This window comes from Rousettus aegyptiacus, unplaced genomic scaffold (assembly GCF_014176215.1).
Source record: "Rousettus aegyptiacus isolate mRouAeg1 unplaced genomic scaffold, mRouAeg1.p scaffold_m13_p_4, whole genome shotgun sequence".
NCBI classification, from domain to species: Eukaryota; Metazoa; Chordata; class Mammalia; order Chiroptera; family Pteropodidae; genus Rousettus; species Rousettus aegyptiacus.
The window spans coordinates 146,270,523-146,292,524 of NW_023416307.1; the positions used below are offsets into that span (position 1 = coordinate 146,270,523).

At 37.5% G+C, this 22,002-nt stretch overlaps 1 long non-coding RNA gene and 1 pseudogene across 2 annotated transcripts in view; one reads left to right on the top strand and one right to left on the bottom strand.

Annotated features, from left to right (window-relative positions):
* The window catches only part of LOC118601651, a 343,923-nt gene that overhangs the window by 204,587 nt on the left and 117,334 nt on the right, over positions 1-22,002 (top strand). The window lies entirely within an intron of this gene.
* On the bottom strand, positions 13,475-13,632 carry LOC118602287 (annotated as a pseudogene).

The window sequence follows — 22,002 nt, forward strand, 5'->3', positions numbered from 1 at the left end:
CTTTTATGATAAATTCTGATGTGTTTTAAGTTTCTGAGATCTATTTTTTTCTACTTATAGAACGTCCAAATTCTCCCACGTTCTGTCTGTCAGTGACTGAGAGTAATTAGAGATAAAGTTTGAGGTTCTGTGCAACTTTCTCCCTAAAAGCAAACCTCAGACTCTTCAGTTTCTTGTTGACTCATCCGTTTTCCAAAATGACATATTCTGGATTCAGTGTTCAGCATAAACACTTCCACAGAAGGTCACTTCAGGTGAGAAGTGGCCGACATCACCACCATGATGTCGCCCTGGGACATCAGGGGGCAGCTGCACACCAGGAACACTCCAATAAGTGATTAGAAAGTGCTGAATAAGTGTTACATACTTTCTTTGTGTTAAATACTTTGTATACACTCTCCATAAAATGTCTTATTTACCTTCTTCGATCTAAGTGTTACTATCACCATTTACAGAGAAGGACTCTGAGATTTATAAGAGTTAATAGTGACATAACTAAGAATCAACTACAGGTCTTTCCAGTTCACAGGTCTAGCCTCTTAACCATAATGTCATATTGTTTCTGCATATGATTCTCAAATGGCAGTGACAAAGAGGCCAGGTCTCTAGGACTGGGGAAGTTCATTCCACAGCATTTGGAACTTTTAGCATTGAACTGAAATTTATGATACCGAAGTTGAACATCACAAATATGTAGAGGTCGGAAAGGCTCCATACCTCTCCATGGATGCTCAAACATAGCATTTCAGTGATTGAGCATTTAAAAGAAGTTTGTGAGAGAAACTTTGTTGGAGTTTTTACGAGATAGTCTTAGATACCTGCAAATGCTGCAACATATTTTTATTCTAAGCATTAAATTAATTAATACCAGTATGCTGCTTTGAGATACTAGAGAAACTTTACAAATAAAAATCTTTCATTTTGTTTCTGTTGACACCTTTACTTGTCCTATTTAGGCCAGTACTAGAGCAAATGTGTCTTTCTGCAGCATCTTCAGTAGAAAATCTTTCATCGAATCTGTAAATGCTAACATATTTGAAAGTAATAACTCTACAGAATATTTGAAGCTTAGATCTGCCTTTCCAAAAATAGACATTAGTTATAACTCTTTATTCTACTGCAGTATGCGGACATCAAAATTATGATAAAGAGAATCATGAAATCAATGAACCACAAATTATTGCAGACTGATTGCTATCACTGGGAATCATCTGCATATATGTAAAACTTGAGAACTGCCTCTTCTCTGAAAGACCCATTGACATTGGAGATCCTATGCCAGGAGTGTTTTGGAAAGAGAAGAGAAAATAAACTCTAGATTTGGGAGATGAAAAAGACCCTGCAGATTATATATATTTATTCATTGCATCATTTATTGGTATGTTCAGTCACAGTAGGCAGCATGGCACACTGATAGAATGGATGTTGGATTCATGCAGACAATTTTCATACCTGACTCTTCCATTTCCTTTTTATGTTGCTCATCCTTTTTACTTGAGTTTCCTCATCTGCAAAATGGATTTTCTTTTAGAATTCATTCTTTTATCCTTATGAAATGACCTTCTTTATCCCTGGTCAAATTCCTTGTCTTAAAGTCCACTTCAATATTAAAATATTGCAACGTCCTTTTATACTTAAGATTTTACAGGTATATCTGTGCCCATCATTTTAATTTCAATCTTTCTATTTCTTTAAAGTGTGTCTTGTAAATAGCATATAGTTAGGTCTTGCTTTTTATCCATTCTGATTTTTTTTTTTGCATTTAGCTGAGTGTTCAGATGGTTTATATTTAATGTCATTATCATAGGGTTGGAGTTAAATCTATCATCATGTTCTTTGTATTCTATGAGCCACTTTTCCTTTCTTCTGCTCCATTCCTACCTTCCTTTGAGTTAACTTTTTTTGAGATGATTAACTCAGTGGTTGGAAGTCAACTTATGATAGCTATTTTTTAATCATGAATTATTCACACAACATAATAAATAATCTACTGTCGCTGACATCATGTGCAATGCAAATGGATAGAATATTGTTTTTGCCCTAAAGGGGACTCAGAATTTAATGGGGGAAGTGTAATATAAAGACTATATATACTGACATGTCAAAGTGTATGTATATACAATTATGTTCAAGAAAGCATTGAAGCACAAGATAGAGAGGAAGTATGAAACAGATTTTTAAGTGACATATTGAGAAGGATGGTTTATTTGCAAATGGTCATGTACAGAAAGAGAATGGTACAGTTAGAAAACTCTGATTAATACAACTAGATGGCAACGTGATATGTATGTGCATGTGTGGAGAAGATGGGCCATAAAATGGCAGATTACAGATCACAAGGTTTTCCAAGAGCAACCTAGGGAATCTGAAATTTGTTTTAGTGGTGATAAGGAGTTACTGAAGGATTTTAAATCATGTGGGTAATATGACCTGATGTATATTTACAAAAATCACACTGGTGGTTGTGTAATGAATGTTGATTGGAGGGAGAGAAGCATGGGTCAGAGAAGCCACACTCTGTTTTGCAGATAAAGAAATGAGACTCAGACAACTGATGTACTTTACTTAAGTCATAAATTATTAAAAGGAGAGCATGGCATAAACAATCATGTTTCCTAATACATCTTTAACATGGTTGTATTTACCTGATAATTTCTTAAATTACATATTATATACTCACATAATAAGTGCCATTGATGACATTGAGGATAATAACATAATATTGTTTCATAATACAGATACATTGATATTTACAGTCAAAACTACACTAACCTGAGTGGGAGAGATATCTTAATATATGCATTTATATAAGTTCTAAAGGGAAAGGAAAAAACAGTGGAGTTATCAGAGTTAGCTGGAGGCTGGTTTAGAGGACAAACTTTCTGTTCCAAACTTAAGTATAACAAATATATTTTTAACCTGTTCCCTGGATAGATTTCATATATATTGTGCCAGCCAAATCATTTTAGCTGCTTTTTGCCCCTCTTCCATCTTAAGCTAGATGTATGATTGACTGGAGACTACATTTGACTGGCAGATATAACTATTTAAATATAAACACTTTATTAACCCTGCAAGAGCATCTTAATAAAAGAACATGATGGAGATAGACATAGAAGGTAGATGTACTGATTTTGAAGCCAATTGCATTGTAGCTTAACGTGACAGAAGCAATGAATCAAATGGAATGCTGCAAAAATAGTTCCAGATATTTTCTCCACAGTATTTAAATCAGCAGCTCCATGTAAGTAAGCACTACTAAAGGATTATGCAAAGGCTTAATACTTTCCTGCCCCTTATAGGATTTTAACCGAGACTGCAAACTCTCTTGTTGAATTGTTTTTTTTACAGATCTGAGATGGATCCAGGAGGTTGTTCAACTCTGTCCTTTCACTCGAGTTGCACTCTAACCCTTGCAGGGTAACTCAAAACCCTGAGTCATTATTTCTGGATGATTCAGTGGGAGAAAAAAGCCCCAGGAGTTAGATGATTAATTAACAACAGTAGCTAATTTATTAAGCACTAACTGTGAAGCAGGTTTTATACTAAATGCTTTACATGTATTAAAGAATTTAATTTTCATAAAAACCAAATAGCATGGGGAATATTTTACCTTTATTTTACAAATGAAAAAACCGAGTCTCTAAGGATTGACATGGTTTGTCTAAGAACAAATACTCAGTGATAGGAGCCAGAATTAGAGTCTAGGCAGTCTGTTGCAGATTCTGAGCTTTTAAACTCCAGGGCTCTGCTATATATTGGTTACCGTGACTGGACCAGTATTTCAGATTTCAAGTCCTGCTGATGGGATATGGGAAATGACTTTCTAATGGTAACCATCTTATACAGTTGTGCATACTTTAGGATTCTAAAGCTCTTTCATGCATACCAGTTAATTTAATCTTCTTAATAATTTCATTAAATGGATATTCCTATTTCCCAGATATGGGGATAAAAGCTGAAGAGGCCCATTGAGGTTTTCAAGGATATGCATGGAAGAAGCAGAATTAAGTTTTGGTATAAGTGAGACTTGGGTTCAGATCTAGGATCTACCCTTTATGTGCAGGTAAATTAAATTTAGTGAATTGAATTTTTCTTATTTATAAAATAAATTCCTCTTTAGATAACTATTTTACTCAATATAGTGCCTGACATTCTAAATGAAATTTTATAACCTGAGAAAAGTAAAGGCATGAAAAGATCAGTGATTTTAATAAATAGCACTGGCTTTCATGGCCTAAAGAAGACACTCACTTCAACTTTTTTCTTTTGTAAGAATAGCTTCAACTTAGTCCAGTTGTAGGTTGATTAGTTAAAAACCACTGAGCAGGGGCTTCTGCTTCTGGGGAGATGGAGTAGGCTGCTTTTCTCTGTTCTTCCTAAGTACAACCCCAAACCTTGGACATTATATACAGAACAAAAATTAGAAGACTAAAAGGTAGTGAGAAGGCAGACCAGTTAGGGACCTCAGTACATGAAGAACTACATAGTGATAATTTCCTTGGGTTTTCTTTTTGCTTCAGATAGCCCAGATTCAGAGGTGATGAATCTAGCAAACCGAAATGTCAATAGGTGCACACGTGCGCACAAACACAAGAAAAGCTCCAACTAAAGCCCATTCTCTGTAGCTCAAGGACCGGGAAAGAGGCATCCTAGCAAGACAGAAAAAAATGTAACAATTGTTCTACTGCAGACAGACACCACAGGAGAAAATCGTGGTTCCCACCCCTAGCTATGCCAGCAGGGGTTAGGTGGGTATCTGGACTTCCATCTTCATGTGGATGTGAGATGGTTTCCTAACACTCACGAGGTTGGTGTCAGTGAATGCAGGTAGATACCTGGGACTTTTATCTGCTAAGGAGCTCCCCTCTGCCCAGGACCTCGCTTCCACTAACTACAGTTTGGTTCTTCCCTGTTCTCTATTGGTGTGGTGTCAGAGGAGGCCAGGCTGAGAGTCAAGAAAGTGATAGATATCATCCACTGGCAATGAGGCCAAATCTGCTGGGTGTCAGCAGAGACTATGTATATGTATAAAGCCAGAACCCCACACAGCCCAGAACAGTGTTTGAGATTTCTCTGACATGAGGACTGCTCTCCGTCTCCTTTTGTGTTTGTCACTGGCAACCTAGCTGGCCTGCAGTTCAGCCTATATCACCGATGAATGTATAAATCTCCTGCCAGTTGTCTTTCAACACAAATTATACTGTTTTTGACAGCTTTTAGGCTCGACCTTCTCTACACTTCATTGCAAATGAAGTCATTTCCTTTGGGGAGGAGGACTTGGCTGATGGAGATGTCAGCAGCCCAAGTTTCCTCAAGCTTGCCCCTCTCTGGGTGGAACCTTTATCCCATGAGATGGGGTAAAGGCAGTGAGGGCTTGGTATTCCCAGCAATGCCATTCCCAAGTAGAGTTCCATCTCCTGAGGGGGAGGTTTGGCCAGAAGGAGGGAGCCCCCACCTCTGGGGCTGCACTCACCTAGAACTTAACCCCAGCAACAGTTAGCTGGGGAAGGATAAGAAATGTTCATGTTCTGCCCTTTCCAGAAAGATAGTTCTCTGACTGGGGGATGGAGGAGTCCCATGCTGTGCTCCTTCTTGGCTGCAGCAGGCCTGAGTGGAGCTTCTGACCCCCTGAGCTGGGAGGAGTGAAGGAGGGAATGAATGGTCTTCTTTTCAATACTGTGGACTCTCAGAGCTCTTGCAGAGTTTTAGTCAATTTTCTTGAATAAATGTTTCATCATTTGCTATATACCCATGGAGCCATTTTAAGAAACTTATTTTTTTGTTTGTGTTTGCTTTTAATTTGTCATCAGTTGCACTGGGTAGAGGCTCAGTGGAGCACCTCGTGCTGTCCAGCCAGTTTGGAACTCCTGTCTGTGTTATTTCTTACAACTGCAGTCTACAGGTTTTCAAAAATTTTTAAGAAGTTTAATGAAAAAAAATGGCATTGAAATGATGTCTTAGATTGGTTTCGGGACAGATTTTTTTTGGCAAGTAATTCTTTGGCAGAGACTTTTAGGAGAAGGGGAGTTAAGCAGGAGAAGGGGCAGGGGAGGCACTAAGCAAGGATGTGATCTTGTGGGTTCATCCCACGAGAGCTCCAGAACATGACTTACATCATAGATTTGGTCCCATGTTGAGGCAGGTCAGTCATTCATTAAATTCATGATGTCCCTGAGGAATGACTGCCTCTTTGGCAAGGTAGCTTATAGATGCCAAGGACAGTTACCTAGAGAAAAGGCCAGCTGTGAGCAATTAACAGTCAGTACTAACTGCAGGTGGGGGTTGGATACACCCACCAGGTAATGAGGGCTGTTTCCGTGGGTGCATCCACTGTTTCAGGGGCTAAAGTTTCCAAGAAAAATGGGAATTAGTCTTATGTCATGAAAGTGATAGAAATAGCAGGTTGTTATGGTAAATGAGCCAAGCCAGGTGAATAGAGCAGTCTCTTTTGTCTTATGGTATACAAACTTATCTAACATATAAAACAATAACACAGTTGAATTGGCAGTTCTAAGGTGCTTCTTTTCCATTGAGGAAACAAATCCATGGCATTGTTCAACATCTCACGTATTGTTTTCTCAGCACTCATTTAACAAAGAGCCATTGAGCATCTTGCTAGGTGCTATTGTTATGAAGATAAATAAACTAGGCTCTCAGGTTAAGGTGCTAACTGTGCCGTGGGAGCGATGAAGATTAAATCAGGGCATGTAACAGTCTGGGAGGTGCCAGGATAAAGGTCAGTCCCAGGAGCCGTGGATGCCTGGGGGTAGGGGGCATTGCGTCCTGGCTGAGAATTTGTCCAAGTTCTCTGATTTCTAATTCAGTACTTTTTTATTAAACTACAATCAAAAACACTGGAGGGGAAAGGGTTCTTGAATTCCCCAGGGCTTACATTGAATCGTAATCATGTTAAATACATCAGCCATCACATTATGCACTGCTACAGTAAACTCACTATTAAAATTTACCGTGGTTATAAATAAAAGTAGTGTTGTTTTTCCTTCCATAAATTTAACTATGCCTTCTGAAATAAATATAATTACATTTATTGGCACACTTAGAATGGGTAACCTTGTAAAAATTATTCCTAAGTGTTAAGAGAGACAGCTTAGGAAAGAAACTAAGGGGAAGAATACACAGGATATTATCATAACAATTGGAAAATGATTTTTATACTTACAAGCAAAACATTATGAAAGCATGATCTGAAAATCTTTCTTCACAGTATTTTTGATCATATCACACATATACTTGAACCCCTCCTAAGTGCTGTTTATGAGATCATCAATTTAAATCAGGGCAAATATTATACAAATGAAAACATGTTCAGTACAAAACAAAGAAAATCTTATATTTTTTTCCTATATAAGTAAAAGTAAGCAATTGCACACTTAAAAACAATTTTTAGGTATTTTAATAACTCATTTTCTGATATTAAAATACTGTTTAATCATTTAGAAAATCTTGAAAACATAAAAAATGTATAAATATTATAATCAGATGCTTCTAATATTTGTATCATGTAGGTTATTAATTTGACTTATGGTGTGGGAGTACCTTTTCCTTTCTAGTTTATTAAAGGTGCTGCTTTGTTTTTTGTTTACTAAGCAGATTTTAACTAAGTTTAGATAAATGTCTGTCATTTGGTGGTAGTAAATGAATGGATGGATGGAAAGATAGATATACTGATACAAAGTATGATAACGCTGTTAAGATTACTTAGTTGTCACTGTTTTTTTAACTGAGATATAATTGATATACTTGTTTCAGGTATGCAACAAAATGATTTGATATTTGTATATGTTGCAAAATGATCACAACAGTAAGTTAGTGAACATTTTAGTTAACATTTGTAGTTATACATTTTTTTTGTGATGAAATTTTAAAGGTATCTTTTAATGATAACTTTCTTAGCAACTTTAAAATATGCAATACAGTATTGTTAGCCATAGTCACCATGCTGTATGTTACAGCCCCATGACTTATTTATTTTTCAACTTTAAATTTGTACCTTTTAACTCATGTCCCTCATTCTGTCACCTCCCCCACCTGTGGGACTCGCCAGTCTATTCTCTGTATCTCTGAGCTTGGCGTTGTGCCCCCTCCCTTCTTTTTTTTTTTTTAATTCCACATATACGTAAGATCATGTGTTTTTTGTCTTCTCTGTCCAACTTTTTTACTTAGAATAATGCCTTTAAGGTCCATCCATGCTGTTGCAAATGGCAAGATTTTATTATTTTTATAGTTGAATAATATTCTTTCGTGTATACATAACACCTTTTCTTAATCCATTCATCCATCGATGGACAGGTTGTTTCCATATCTCAGCTACTATAAATAATGCTTCGGTAAACGTTGGATTACATACATTCTTTTTCAAGTTACCATATTTGTTTTCTCTGGATAAATACCCAGAAGAGGAATTGCTGGATCATATGATAGTTCTATTTTAATTTTTGAGGAACCTCCATACTATTTCCCATAGTAGCTGCATCAATTTATATTCCCACCAACACTGCACAAGAGTTCCCGCTTATCCACATCCTGGCCAACACTTGTTATTTCTTGTCTTTTTGATAACTATTCTAACAGATGAGAGGATATCTCATTGTGATTTTGATTTGCATTTCCATGATGATTTGCTAGTAATGCCGAGCATCTTTACATGTACCTGTGGGCCCTCAGTATTTCTGCTGTGGAAAAATGTCTTCAGATCTTTAGCCAATTTTTTAATTGCAGTTTTACTTTTTTTTTAATATTCAGTTATATGAGTAATTAAAAAACATTTGTGAACAATGATAGACTACTGTATTAGTGACCCTAATCCCTCACTCCTGGTTGCATCCATATCCTTTACCATATGACTTTGCAGTGCCTTTTACTGAAGGAGTGTCATATATTTTTCTATCTCTTGACTTTAGATTTAGTCATATAACTTGCTTGGGCCAGTGGAGATTAAATTACAGTGTGTCATTTCCTGGCCTAGACCTTAAGAGTCATTGTGTATTTCTACATGCCTTCATGTATTTCTACTATTGTTATGGGAAGAACATACTTGAGTCAGTACTAGACCCAGGAGGAAAATGAGCTAGATATGAAACAGAGCTTGAACAGATGAGTTGCCCCAATTGGACCCTCTTATATCAATCAACTACCTGCCTGCCAACCTGAAAACACGTTAGCCCAGCTGATTTTAGTAGAACCATTTTCCAGCCTAGATCAGCCAACTCCCAGCCAAACCAGACACACGTGAGGCGAATACATTTTTATTGTTACATGGCACTGAAGTGTTATGATTGGATATTAGGCTGCATCTCTGTGAAAATAGATCACTAATACATGGTCAGATAAAACAATCTCAACTAACAGTATGTTTTGTTGCATACTGAAGACAATTTCTTATTGCTTAATATATGAAAAAACTTATGAATGTGCTATAAACACTTAAAAAGAACACTGAAAATAGAAATAAACCACAATAGATAGTAGTAGGGGACCTTAGTACCCCACTTTCAACAATGGATGCATACAGCCAGATGGAAAATCAATATGGGAACATTGAATTTAAACTGCATGTTAGATAAGATGAACTTAACAGACATTTGTAGAACATTCCATCCAACAGCAGCATAATACATATTCTCAGGTACATGTGGAAAAATCTGTAGGATCGATCATTGTTAGGCCACAAAATAAGTTTTACTACATTTAAGAAGATTTTGGTCATATTTAGCACCTTTTCCAAATACAATGGTATGAACCTAGAAATCAATCTAAAACTGGAAAATTCACAAATAATGGGGGAGGATGCAAGGATCTCATATACAGCATAGTGATTATAGTTAACAGTGCTGTGTTAGGTACTTGAAAGTTGCCAAGAGAGTGGATCTTAAATTTTCTCACCACAAAATAGAAATGGTAACTATGTGATGTGGTGCAGGTGTTAGCTAATGCTATGGTGGTAGTCATTTTGTAATACAGTAGTGTATCAAATCACACACTGTACATCTTAAACTTACACAGTGTTTTATGTTAATTTTATCTCAGTAAAGCTGGAAAAGATAAACTATAATACCTCCCCCCCCCAAAAAAAAACCCACAGTAAGTAAGCTGTATAAAATTTCTCATTTGTATTATATTTTTACCAGTCTTCTTTCTCTTCTGAAATATGTATTCTATCATTCATATCTAATACTTATCACCATTTAAATTTGATTGTGAATTATGAAGAAAAAATATTTTATCCTTCATGAATACTGTTTTGAAGAAGAGGAGAATGTATTTTTCATCACTACAGTTTTTTTCTATTTACCAAAATTGTTTATGGAAAAAAAAGTACATGCACCCTGACCTTCAACTGTATCTAAGGATATGTTCTAAAATCAATAGAAAAAGAATATAATTTGTCTTTCTTAATGATATAAGTGCATTCATTGAACATGGGTATTTCCTAGGGCTACCATAAAAAAGTACCATAAACTACATGCCTTAAAACAAGGAAAATGTATTGTCTCACAATTCTGGAAGCTAGAAGTCCAAAATCAAAGTATCAGTAGGGTCGTTTGCTTGTAAGGCATCACAGGAAGAATTTTCTCTATGTTTTTCGTCTATCTTCTGATGACGTCTGACAGTCTTTGGTGTTCCTTGGCTTGTAGTTGCATTGTTCCAATCTCTGCAGTCTTCCCATGTCTCTGTGTCTTTATATGGCTCTTATTTAACGACACAAGTTACAATTTTGTTGACGTCATTATCTTTAGAGTTGTGTATTTCTTCTGTGGTCATGATTTTTGTCTTCTTGATGTTCAACTGCAGTCTGGCTTTGGCACTTTCTTTTTTCATTTTTATCAGATGTCATTTCAAATCATTGCTGCTTTCTGCCATTAAGATGGTATCATCTGTATATCTTAGATTCTTGATATTCTTCCACCAATTTTTACTCCTTCCAATGGGTCTAGCTAAGTTTTTTTTTTTTTTTTGTATGTTCTGCATACAGATTGAATAAATAGGGAGGTGAATATACTCTTGTCTGACACCTGCTTTGCATATAGAAAACCATTTTGTCTCTCCATAGTCTGTCCTGACACGGGCTTCCTGTCCACAGTACAGGTTATGCATCAGGACAATCAAGTCCTAAGGCACACCTTTTTCTTTCAGAGCAGCCCATAGCTTTTTATGATCCACATAGTCAAAGGCTTTAGTCCATAAAACATGGACTATCTTCTGAAATTCCATGGAGCACTCCAGTATCCAACAAATATTCACAATTAGGTCATCAGTTCCTCTCTCTTTTCTGAATCCAGCTTGAACATCCAGCATTTCTTGCTCCATATAACGCAGAAGCCTTTGTTATATAACCTTGAACATCACTTTAATTGTGTGGGAAATTACAGTAATGGTCCTATAGTTACTGCACTCCTTGGCATCTCATTTCTTGAAAATTGGGATGTATATTGAAAGTTTCCAGTCTATAGACCACTTTTTTGTTTTCTATATTACATATTCTTGATAGAATTTTGACAGAGTCGATCTCTGTGGCTTGAAATAATTCTATCGCTATCGGTATCCCTTCTATTCCTGGTGATTTATATCCAAGATTTCCAGGGCAGCTTTTACGTCACTTATTAGAATTTCAGATGCTTCCTCAGAGGATTCTTCTTCAAAGGCATTTGTTACCCTTTTGTCTCTTCTGTACAGATTTTCAGCAGACTGTTTATACATTTTCTTTATTTCCTTGTGGTCCTTTAATGTGCTTCTTTCATGGTTCAGCATTTCTAGTCTAGGTTCGAATTCTCGAATCTTCTGATAATGAACACTTGTTTTCCTTTTTTGTTCTCTTTTACCTCATTACATTGACTATTGTAATAGTTCTCTTAATCTCTTATGATAGTCATTGAAAAACTGCATTCAGATTCTAACTCTGATTTTGTCACCTTTTACCTTTGCCTCTCACCTGCCTAAAAATTTTTAGTGTTTCTTCTATTAACTATTTTGATTTTTCTTTCCTCTTTACTGTTGTCATTGTCTTTTTGAATTCTTTCCTAATAATATTCCTAGTTTCAGTCTACATTTCTTCTGGATCTCGATTGATTAAGTGTAACAGTGCAAATCTGCTTTTTATGTGGACTTTAAATCCTTCAGTAATGTTACTTAGATTATATTTTGGCACTAAGATTTTTGTAGTGCTCTCCTTCAGCGTTAATGCTTAATATTAACTCCTGGTCGTGTTTTGGCAGAGAGATTTCAGCTTCACTGTCTCCTGCTTCCAATTACATAGTCTATTTGATTTCTACATTGGCCATCTGATAATGTCCACACATACAGTCATCTGTTTGATTGTTTGAAGCATGTGTTTGTGATGGACAAGTTGTTGGCTTCGCAGAAGTCCACGAGCCAATCTCTTGATTCATTTCTTATCCCTACTCCAAATTTTTCAATGACATTTAATTCTGCTTTATTTCCTACTTTTACATTCCGATCACTTGTGATTATCAGCATGTCTAGTTTTGGTGTGTGATCAGTTTCTTCTTGGATACTTGTGTAAAAGCTTTCAATTTCATCTTCTTAAGCCTCTGTATTTGAAGTGTAGATTTGAATGGGTTATATTAATAGGTTTTTCTAGAAGTCTGATTGGTATTATTTGGTTGGACCTTGAATTGTAACCCTTAGCTGCCTGTGCTACATCTTACCTCAATATTAAAGCCACACCATTTCTTCTGAGTTTATTATTTCCAGAGTAGTACACTTTGTGTTTGTTTGACTGGAAATGTCTCATTCCAGTCGGTTTTAGGTCTCTAACACCAAGCACTGCGATGTTTAGATGTTTTATTTCTTGCTTTACAATTTCCAATTTACCTTGGTTCATGTCTCTTATGACCCATGTTCCAATTGTATGTGTTGTTCAGCATTGTACTTTTCTGTTACCTATGGGCACATCGGCCGCTAGATGTCTTTCCAGCTTTGGTCTGGTTACATCATTAGCAACAATGCTATTCATCGTTGTTCTGTGTTCTTCTCCAGTAACTGTTTGAGTACATTTTGACCTGGGAGTTATCTCTGGAGAAACAATTCCAAGAAAAACAGATAAAGAGTTATAGAAAGTTGTGGAGTTCTCTTCAGATGGAGGAGCCAGACTACTATCCAATGAAGCAACTCCTGGAAAGCCATGTCCTCATTCATGGGTAGTCAGTTTCCTTCAATATAAACACTGAGGCAAGAACCACCACACAGTTGAGGAAAGCATTATAGGTAGAGAACAAAACAGTGACATAAAAAAGAGGAACTGGAGATAATGCAGAAGGCGAAGGAAACTGAAAAATAAAAATATCCTTGTACACTGTTTGTGAGATTGTAAATTGGTACAACCACAATGGAAAACAGTATGACAGGTCCTCAAAAAATTAAAAATATAAACTACCATTTCATCCAGCAATCCCACTTCTGGGAATATGTCCAAAAGTAATGAAAACACTAGCTTGAAACAATAAATGCACCTCTATATTCATAGAAGCATTATTTACAATAGCCAAGAGATAGACAACCTAAGTGTCCATCAATGGATAAATGGATAAAGAAGTTATATATATATCCCATGTACTACACTTGATCTTAGCCAAAAGGCCAAGAAGCAATATATAACATATATAACCACATATATATGTATGTGTGTGTGTATATATACATATATATATCTCACTATTTGAAAATTAAAATGAGATTGTAGATGTAAAATACCGTAACACCTGGTGCAGTGTAAAGCACTCAATATATGGAGTACATGTAATGAATCGTAAATGACAATATAGTAAATGGATTGGCTTCCAAATTTCATTTTGAAGATGGTTAGTTAGAATTGTAAAAACTTTGCCTAAGAATCAGTATTAAAAATGGAATGCCTAGACATCTAGGCTAGATCCAAAAGAGTATAGACCATTGTACAACCTGTTATATAAATTCTGAGTTCCTAACTAGTCCATCGCTAATTGACTATGGTTCTTAACAATGTTGGTGACCATATAATTTTTCAATATAAAACAATGAGACAATGTGTTTGGAGCTCCTGAGTAGCCCATCTAAAAGTTATTCTCAAACTGTGGTCTGAGGACAGCAGCCTCTGCAGTCTGTTACTGGGAACAATAATTGAGAATAAACATTCAAAAAATTTTACAGCAATTTGATGGAGTAATTTTTTGTCTATTGAATGTAATAATTAAAAAAAATGGACTTGCATTTTTATCTTATTTTTCTGGTAAATTATACTGTATTTTGCAAAAGTTTTGGCCCATAATGGATTAGGGGTTGGAGGAAGGGATAATAGGGACTTATCACAGACAGACCACAGATAGTTTGAGAAGCAAAGGTCTAAAGTAAGTGTTTACTCCAGTCCTTTTATCAGATTGCCCTATTTTATTTTCTTTATAGAATTTACCACTATTTAAAATTAACATGTTTGTTGAATTTTTATCTCTCTCTCCTTCTACCAGAAGGTAATCTTTGGGAAGGTAAATTTTATCTGTCTTAGTACCAACAATTAGATTAATGTCCAACATGTTTTAGAGGCTAAATAAATTTTAGTTGAATGAATAAGTGGGTTAAATTTTAACTGCTGCTGTTATCACAGTAACAATCTTATCATACTAGAGGCAGAGATCATCAGAACTCTGTCTAGGTGTGGCTTGCAGCTGTGGTGAGGTGGTGGGGACAGATCCTCCCTTCTCCAAGGATTCAAGTCTGTGACTCCAGAGAAAATCTTTAGAATTTTATAAATAATCGACTTCTTTGATATGGCACTGCTTTCTGACCAATTAGCATGCTACTTATAAACATTTTTTTAAACTAAAGATTTCACATAGACTCTATATAGTTAACATATTTGAGTTAAGTACTCTAGGTGCTTGGGGGTAATAAACTACTTTAAAATGTTTCCCACTTATTTTCAGACTATTTTCTAATCCAGACCAATCCCTTTGTCCTATTACTGTGAATTACAGATTTTTCACTGTCATGGTTAAAAGAGAGTAAGTTAATTTAGATCCTTGGATGACTAAAGCTGGGAAGGATATTTTTAGTGATTCTAATGACTAAATCTTGTGGTTTGCTGCAAAGACAGTATGAGAAGCTTTTATTGAAGCTAGAAAGCAGTGATGAAGAGGTATATGTTGCAGGGGGTTGGGGGCCACGGAGAGATGGGAAATAGGGAAAACTGTTTTCCAATTATATAACAGCAAATACCGTAGCTGTCCTTACAGAAGGTCAGAAATGCAGCAACGGAAGCTGCCATATAATAGACAATTTGATGATAGTAACTAAGAAAACACAAAAGGCAGCTAATCTCCCCCTACTGATAAAGCTGTCTGAGGTGGATCGATTTAGTCATGGTTGCTGTTTGGAGATTGCACTGGTTTGGTGTTCCACAAGCAGATCATGTAGTTTCCTAGGAAACATCCTTTTTCACTTAAACCTAATTCTCCCACGTTGTGAGGTGTGATGAGTCACTCAGCCCGATTTTTCTCTCACTTCCCTCTACCCATTAAAGAGGGCCTACCAGCTGGAACTCTACTAAATGAAAGGAATTTATTAGCTCTTTTCACCTTATTCTTCACTTAACTCTTGTGTTTCTTCCTTATAAGTCTAACTGCTTCCCTGATGCGAAGGGCCAGAAATAAGGAAGGAGCGAGACATGTGATGTGAGCAAGTGTTGAGCATTGACTTTTTTCAATTTTTGGGTCATTAAACTATATTTCAGCTTCTAGCTTTAAATGGAAAACATTATATGCATAGAGATGTTTTTCCTGTAGCCTGCAGTGGAATTCGATGTCAATTTCATTTAATTTCAGATTCCCAGTCACACTTTATTGTATGGTCATGTGAGGGAGAGGGAGAGGAAAGGAAGAAAGAGAAAGAGGAAGGAGAGGGGGAGTGGGAGAGGGAGTAGAAGAGGGGGAGAGGGAGGGAGATGGAGGGGGAGAGGGAGAGAGGGAGGGAGATGGAGGGGGAGAGAGAGCAAAAGAGAGCGAGAGAGGAGAGAGTGAGGAGGGAAGTAGAACGTATAAATAAGAACTTACGGAGATATTTTTATTCTTATCTGAGCCAATTAATAGAAACATTGCCAAAAAATATCTAATACCTGAATATAATGAAAATATTTTAATTTGCTTGTGAAGTACAAATATATATGTATTTAAATTAAATCAACATGTTCACCACTCCTAAATACACTGAGTTCACAATAAATCAAGCTTGCACATTTTAAGCATAGTTATCTCTTTGGTAACTGGGGAGGAGGCATCGACACAAATGACGGAGGGCAGTCTGCTGAGATTTAGCATGAATAAAGAATTCTTGGTAAAACCTCACTGACCGATGGAGCCAAGAGTACCGCATATGGAAGAGCCCTGACTGCTGACTAGGTACTCCCACAGAGGCCCGTGCCGTTAGCACGTTGTCTTCTCTCATTTTTGTTACACTCTCAAGTATACTATGTGTCAGGAGCCATGCTAATTCCTCTCCACATTCTCTCTTATGAGATGAGGTATGGTGCTCTTACCTTCATTTCACAGATGACAAAATCAGGGTCTAGAGTGTGTAAATGCCTTGCCCAAAGTCACACAGCTTAGGGCAGCTTTAGGACTTGTTCTCAGCTCGGCATCCATGATATTCATAGCTAATCTACATTCTTCCTCTCCTGGGCAAATTTATGGGTCTTATTTCAGATGAGAGGTTGTAAAGGCTATGACAATGCCTATGGCTGAGCCATCAAGCCACAAGATTCACAGAGTCAACTGTAAATATGTCTCAAGCTTAGATGGGTCTCACCAATGTGGCTCAAATAAAGGCATGATCAATATGGTCAGAAATAATTTTGCAGTAAAATTACCTGGGGCAGGGTGATCTATCAGAGACTCACTGGCATTGCACCATGTAATCCCCCAAAGAGTTTTCTCTCGTAGGCTATGAGAAGTAGAGATGATGCATTCTCAGCCCTCTGTGCTGAAGGTTCCTAATGTCCGTGGTGTGGACAGAGAGGGGGCAGCTGTGGTGGCACACGTCTCACAGGGTTACAAGGAATCAAGCCGCCTTTGCTTAGAACCGTAACAACAACCTGCTCACTTTTATCTGCTTCTCACGTCAGACTTCTCAGTGAGCATTGATCTGATGAATGAGCTCCATTTATAAACTATTGAAAACCAGTAATCTAGCTCCAAGACACTGTGCAAGTTAGCTTTTAGTGCCTAATGAACCATCATAAAACTTTAGTGGCACATAACAGCTTTGACTGTGGAGTTCATTGGATCTAGACTTGAATGGTCTTAGACTCGCATGTTTGAAGCTGTCTAGAGATCTAGGCTGGCCTTGATGAGGAGACTCTGTCTGCTCGTGTGTCTCCTCCTTCTGAGTCTGGTGAAGTAGCCCAGGCATGTGCTTTTCATCGTGTTGGCTCCAGAGCACAAGTAGAAACACACAAGGCTTGTTGAGGGCAGGGTCAGAATTGTCACGCCATGGCGTCCACTCAGTTCAATTGGCCAAGTGTGTTCTACTGTACCATAGAACCCAGAAGACGTATGCTCTGCTCCCCGCAGTGGGAGAGCACTGCAAAGCTGATGGCAAAAGGTGTGTGTACAGAGAGGACACAGAACCGCATTTGAAGTTCTATGCCTAACATTATTGGTGAGAAATTGGTAATTTATTTATAATCTGAGTCTTAATTTCCTCTTTTGTTAAACTGCATTATTCCTGCCACACGGAGTCCTTGTGAGAAGTGATTGTGGGAAAGGATGTGTAAGTTCCCAGCATACAAATGGAAAGTAGCTGACTCAGGGCTCCTTCTTCCTACTCTGCCCGACCCACTCACCCACTCATTTTCCTTCAGTGTTCCCATTTCAGAAATATTCTCTTCTCTGCTCAAAAGAAATTCTTCCTGAGGGCCGGAGACTTAATTCCAAGATTCTATATTCTGTTTTACCACATTTTAGGCCCCTGTATGCTACTATATGAACAAGCATTTATTTTCCAGGAGGTACAGCTGTTGTTTGTTTCATTTGTAAATTCAGGTCCTTATTAGTCCTACTTTTAAGGTCCATTTCTGAGAAAACATTTTATACACAGAAAGATAAAGAGCAGCAAATGACATTATTGATATCTAAAGACTCATTACATTCTACTCAGAATTAAAAGGTTCCAAACTCTCTTGGAGAGTTCTGAGTATAAATGTTAATTTAACCTACCTTTCAACTGCAGTATTTTATTAGAGAAGAAATCAGATTTTGGTCATCAAGTGTTATGTAAAAGCTGCTTCTACAAGGCTGCTTGCTCTCTGTTCCCATTTACTCTGGCTGTTTGGATTTCTAGCTGTAGGAGGAAGTCTTTTCTTAGGGTATAAGAATGCCTTAACTAACTTCAGGCTCAGAACAACTTCTCTCTTTGCCTTTTGGGGACAGACATTGTATAGATCTCTGTGTCTTAAACTCCAGTAAAAATGTCGCAGACTCTTCTGGAATCCATTGGTGACAGCTTCTGTCATTGGAAATGTGCAAAATATTAAGTCAGAAAGATGATGAAGGTTAGTGCATCTTCTCTGAGACTAGCTGAGGCATCTTATGACTTGGTTAAATCTGGAGGAGTTGTTTTCCTAAAGTTTAGATGTGGGAGCGGGTTTAGATGTACTTTCCAGTGTGAGGTTGGCTCTGGGTATGTTGGAGGAAGATCAGTAAGCAGACAGCAGACTGTGTGGCTCGCAAAGCTCCTGAGGCACCCATCCTGGACCTTAGGAAAGTTATGGAGGAGATATCCCCATACCTCAGTTATTAGGGGGTAGAGCACTGTGATAGGAAATAGGAATGGGGTATCTGTAGATTCACAGAGCTCTGCAGTTGAAAGGGAGGGCATATACTGGAGGACGAGATTGGGACTTGTCTCAAAAACCATGTCAAAACACGTGTACTAGGTCTGGAATGTAAGGTTAAAACTAGGTTAACCATGTCATCACACTGATGCTCTTTGTTTTGATGCTCAGTCGAGTTGCTCTCACCTCTGAATCTATCATACACATTGGTTGGGCAGAAATAGTCCATCCATCTCCACCTATGGTAGAGACTAGTTAGTACATTAACTCCTAGTACTGAGATCAACCTGAGAAGTGATCCGTGGGCTTAATTTCAACCTCGGAACTGCATATATCTAAAGGCCTCAGAATGAAACAAAAAGCTCGTATTTTGAAGAGAAATTAATTGACTATATAGGCGAGGTTGGGGGACAGAAGTAATGCTAAAGCTCCTAGAAACTAGCAAAAGTGGAAAATTGTTACTTCTCATAAACCAAAGGGACAAGGAGAGGAAAATAAGGCTGGTGAGAGCTGGAGCTGAGAAAGGGAGACTACCTGACTTAAGTGTCATTCTAGAGGTATACAATTCCTGCTACACATGAGACACTAAGATGTGGAGAGAACAAAGAGATAAATGTCCTGACCTCTTTCTGTTCCAAAGTCTTACTGGGTCCTCCCGATTAGAGCCCTGAGGGTGAGGGAACCTGGGTCAGATCTTGTGGGGCACAGAGCCTGGCAGAGAAGGTAGGGGATGGATATGAAGGAGGACAAGTGAAGAATAACGTAAAAAGCTGTGACATGATTAAGGCCACTGAAAATTATTTGTTCTATTAGTTCTGACTTTTCTTCAAATAAATGACCCTCATTGCCTCAATCATCTCTTACTTATCTAAGCCGAGGTCTTAGAGATGAAACATTTCATAAATACATTCATAACATTTAAATAATTTCTTAGGGTAGAGTCTTAGGAGATTTGTTTGCATTGCTAAAAAAGAAAACAAAAACTCAAAATCAAATCTCTGTGTACTGACATGTAATATGATCTCCATTTCACTGAGAAGGAAGCTCAAAAAGCCTGCAGAAGCTGAAAACTGCCCATATCCCTAGCGTGAAATCATAGTGAGGTCTGGAGCTAAAGACACAGAACTCCCTGACTGTCCTCAAACCTCAGCGCTTCCATCAAACTTCGTGAATGCCATGGGAACACTTGCATTGCATGGATACTGAGCACATAACGTGTCCTAGGCACTGCGCCTAGGTGCTTAGGAGGGAGACAGTAGCAAATCAGACATCACAGAAGTAGAAATGTTAATCCTTTTAGGGACCCGCTTAAAGTGCTTGCATTTGGCGTGCTGCTGGGGTGCCAACAGTAATATTTTGCCAGTTTTTGTGATAGTGGAAAAAATGAAAGTTTAATTATTTCTTCAGTAATCCTCTTCTTTCTATATATTAAATTCTTCTATGATATCCTTTCAACTCCTCTTTCTCCATCTCTTCCTACCTGTCACCCTACAGATGTGAGAGCCAAAAGAGTTTCAGGAGAAGCACTGCCAAACTCGAGGATGACTGCACAAGGATGAGGTTGTCCCCTGACACGAATTGGAGACCTTTTGCTCTGCAAGGCATTCATCCACTGGTTAAAACACTGTGTAGCTAATTACCAAGCACCTCCAGGTATCCGACATGGAAACAGGCAAATCACACACATAACCTCCTTTAATTTGTTCCTATGTGTGGCATTTATTTGTACATGTAAGTTCTTTGCTTATATTGCTGTTGCCACCAAAATGACTAATGTAGTGAAACTAACAAAAAGCAAATCATCTTGATTTCTAACTTTGATAGTCTTCTCAGGTCTATGCAGTTCTTATTTGTTTTAAAGCACAAAAGTGTGAGTATAATATAAAATAAAAGTGGCTTAGTAGGGGGAAAGCCTTGAAGAGGGGAAATGAGACATCAAATGGCATGTGCTAGACTAACCGTGAATGAGTTTCATGAACACCGAAAACAGTGATGCAGAGGTAGCATGTAAACTGTGCCAAAACACTTCCCCCACTCCATTATTCTGAAGCAATCTCTGATGGGACTATATTCCTTTTTCCTTCTCTCCTGACTCTTCTTTCCTTGCTAACATCTCTCTCTCTCTCTTAAACACACACACACACACACACACACACTCACACTCTCACTCACTTTTCCTTTTTGCACTTGTTTTCTGTACCTTGATTTCTGGTAGGATTTTCACAACAACTCTGGGAAAGGTTGCATTCAATAACAGAGCGTTAGAAGTTTCATGTCAGGAGGCAGTTTGGAAATCATCTAGTTCATCTTCCTCATCTCATCTACTAACCATATTCAGTCTAGCAATGCAGAATAGAAATATCTGTGATGATAGAATTTTTTTTCGTATCTGCACTGTCTGAAACGGTAGCCACCAGCCACATGTAGCTGTTGTACTTTTGAAGTATGGTTAGTGTGACTCAGGAACTGAATTCCAAATTTCATTTAACTTTAATTTTAATTTAAATTCAAGTAGCTACATAGAGATAGAGGATAGTGGAGGTCTAGAAAGTTCTTGTAATGTGCCCAGAACTTAGTTGATTGCTCAGGGTTTTGACTCAATTCCAGGGATCTTTATGGGTTTTCAAATACTGGAGTAAATTAACAGACTAAGCACAGAATGTGATTAAGGTTACGGAAGAGATGTGTCAGCTGCCTTGGCAATGACAAAGCAGAATGGAGCTGTCACAATCTGGTAATGAGAGAGGAAGAGGAGCGCACTAAAACCATCATCCTATGATGTGGGTGCTCCAGATGTGATGCTCAATTTGATGAAGAGAAAAAGCAGCTTCAGTTTATTTATTTTCATTAAGACAGATGAAATAGATGCATAAGTATTTATAGAACCATAAAAATTAGGAAGTGGGAGGAACGAGAAAGACAAGGGAGAATAGATACAAGAATGCTAAATTTATCTTGAGCAGAAATATAATAGATGATGTCAAAAATGGGCAAATTAAAGAACAATATAAGCTTAAATAAAAATATCTGAAGAGGTTAAAGCTTTTGTCTCTGGAGTGGGACAATGAGTAGAGAGAGATGGACAGACACAGAGAGTTAATACTTCTCATTTTTTTTTTTTATTTTGGGCTCAGTTTGTGATTTTTATTTTTCAATAAATA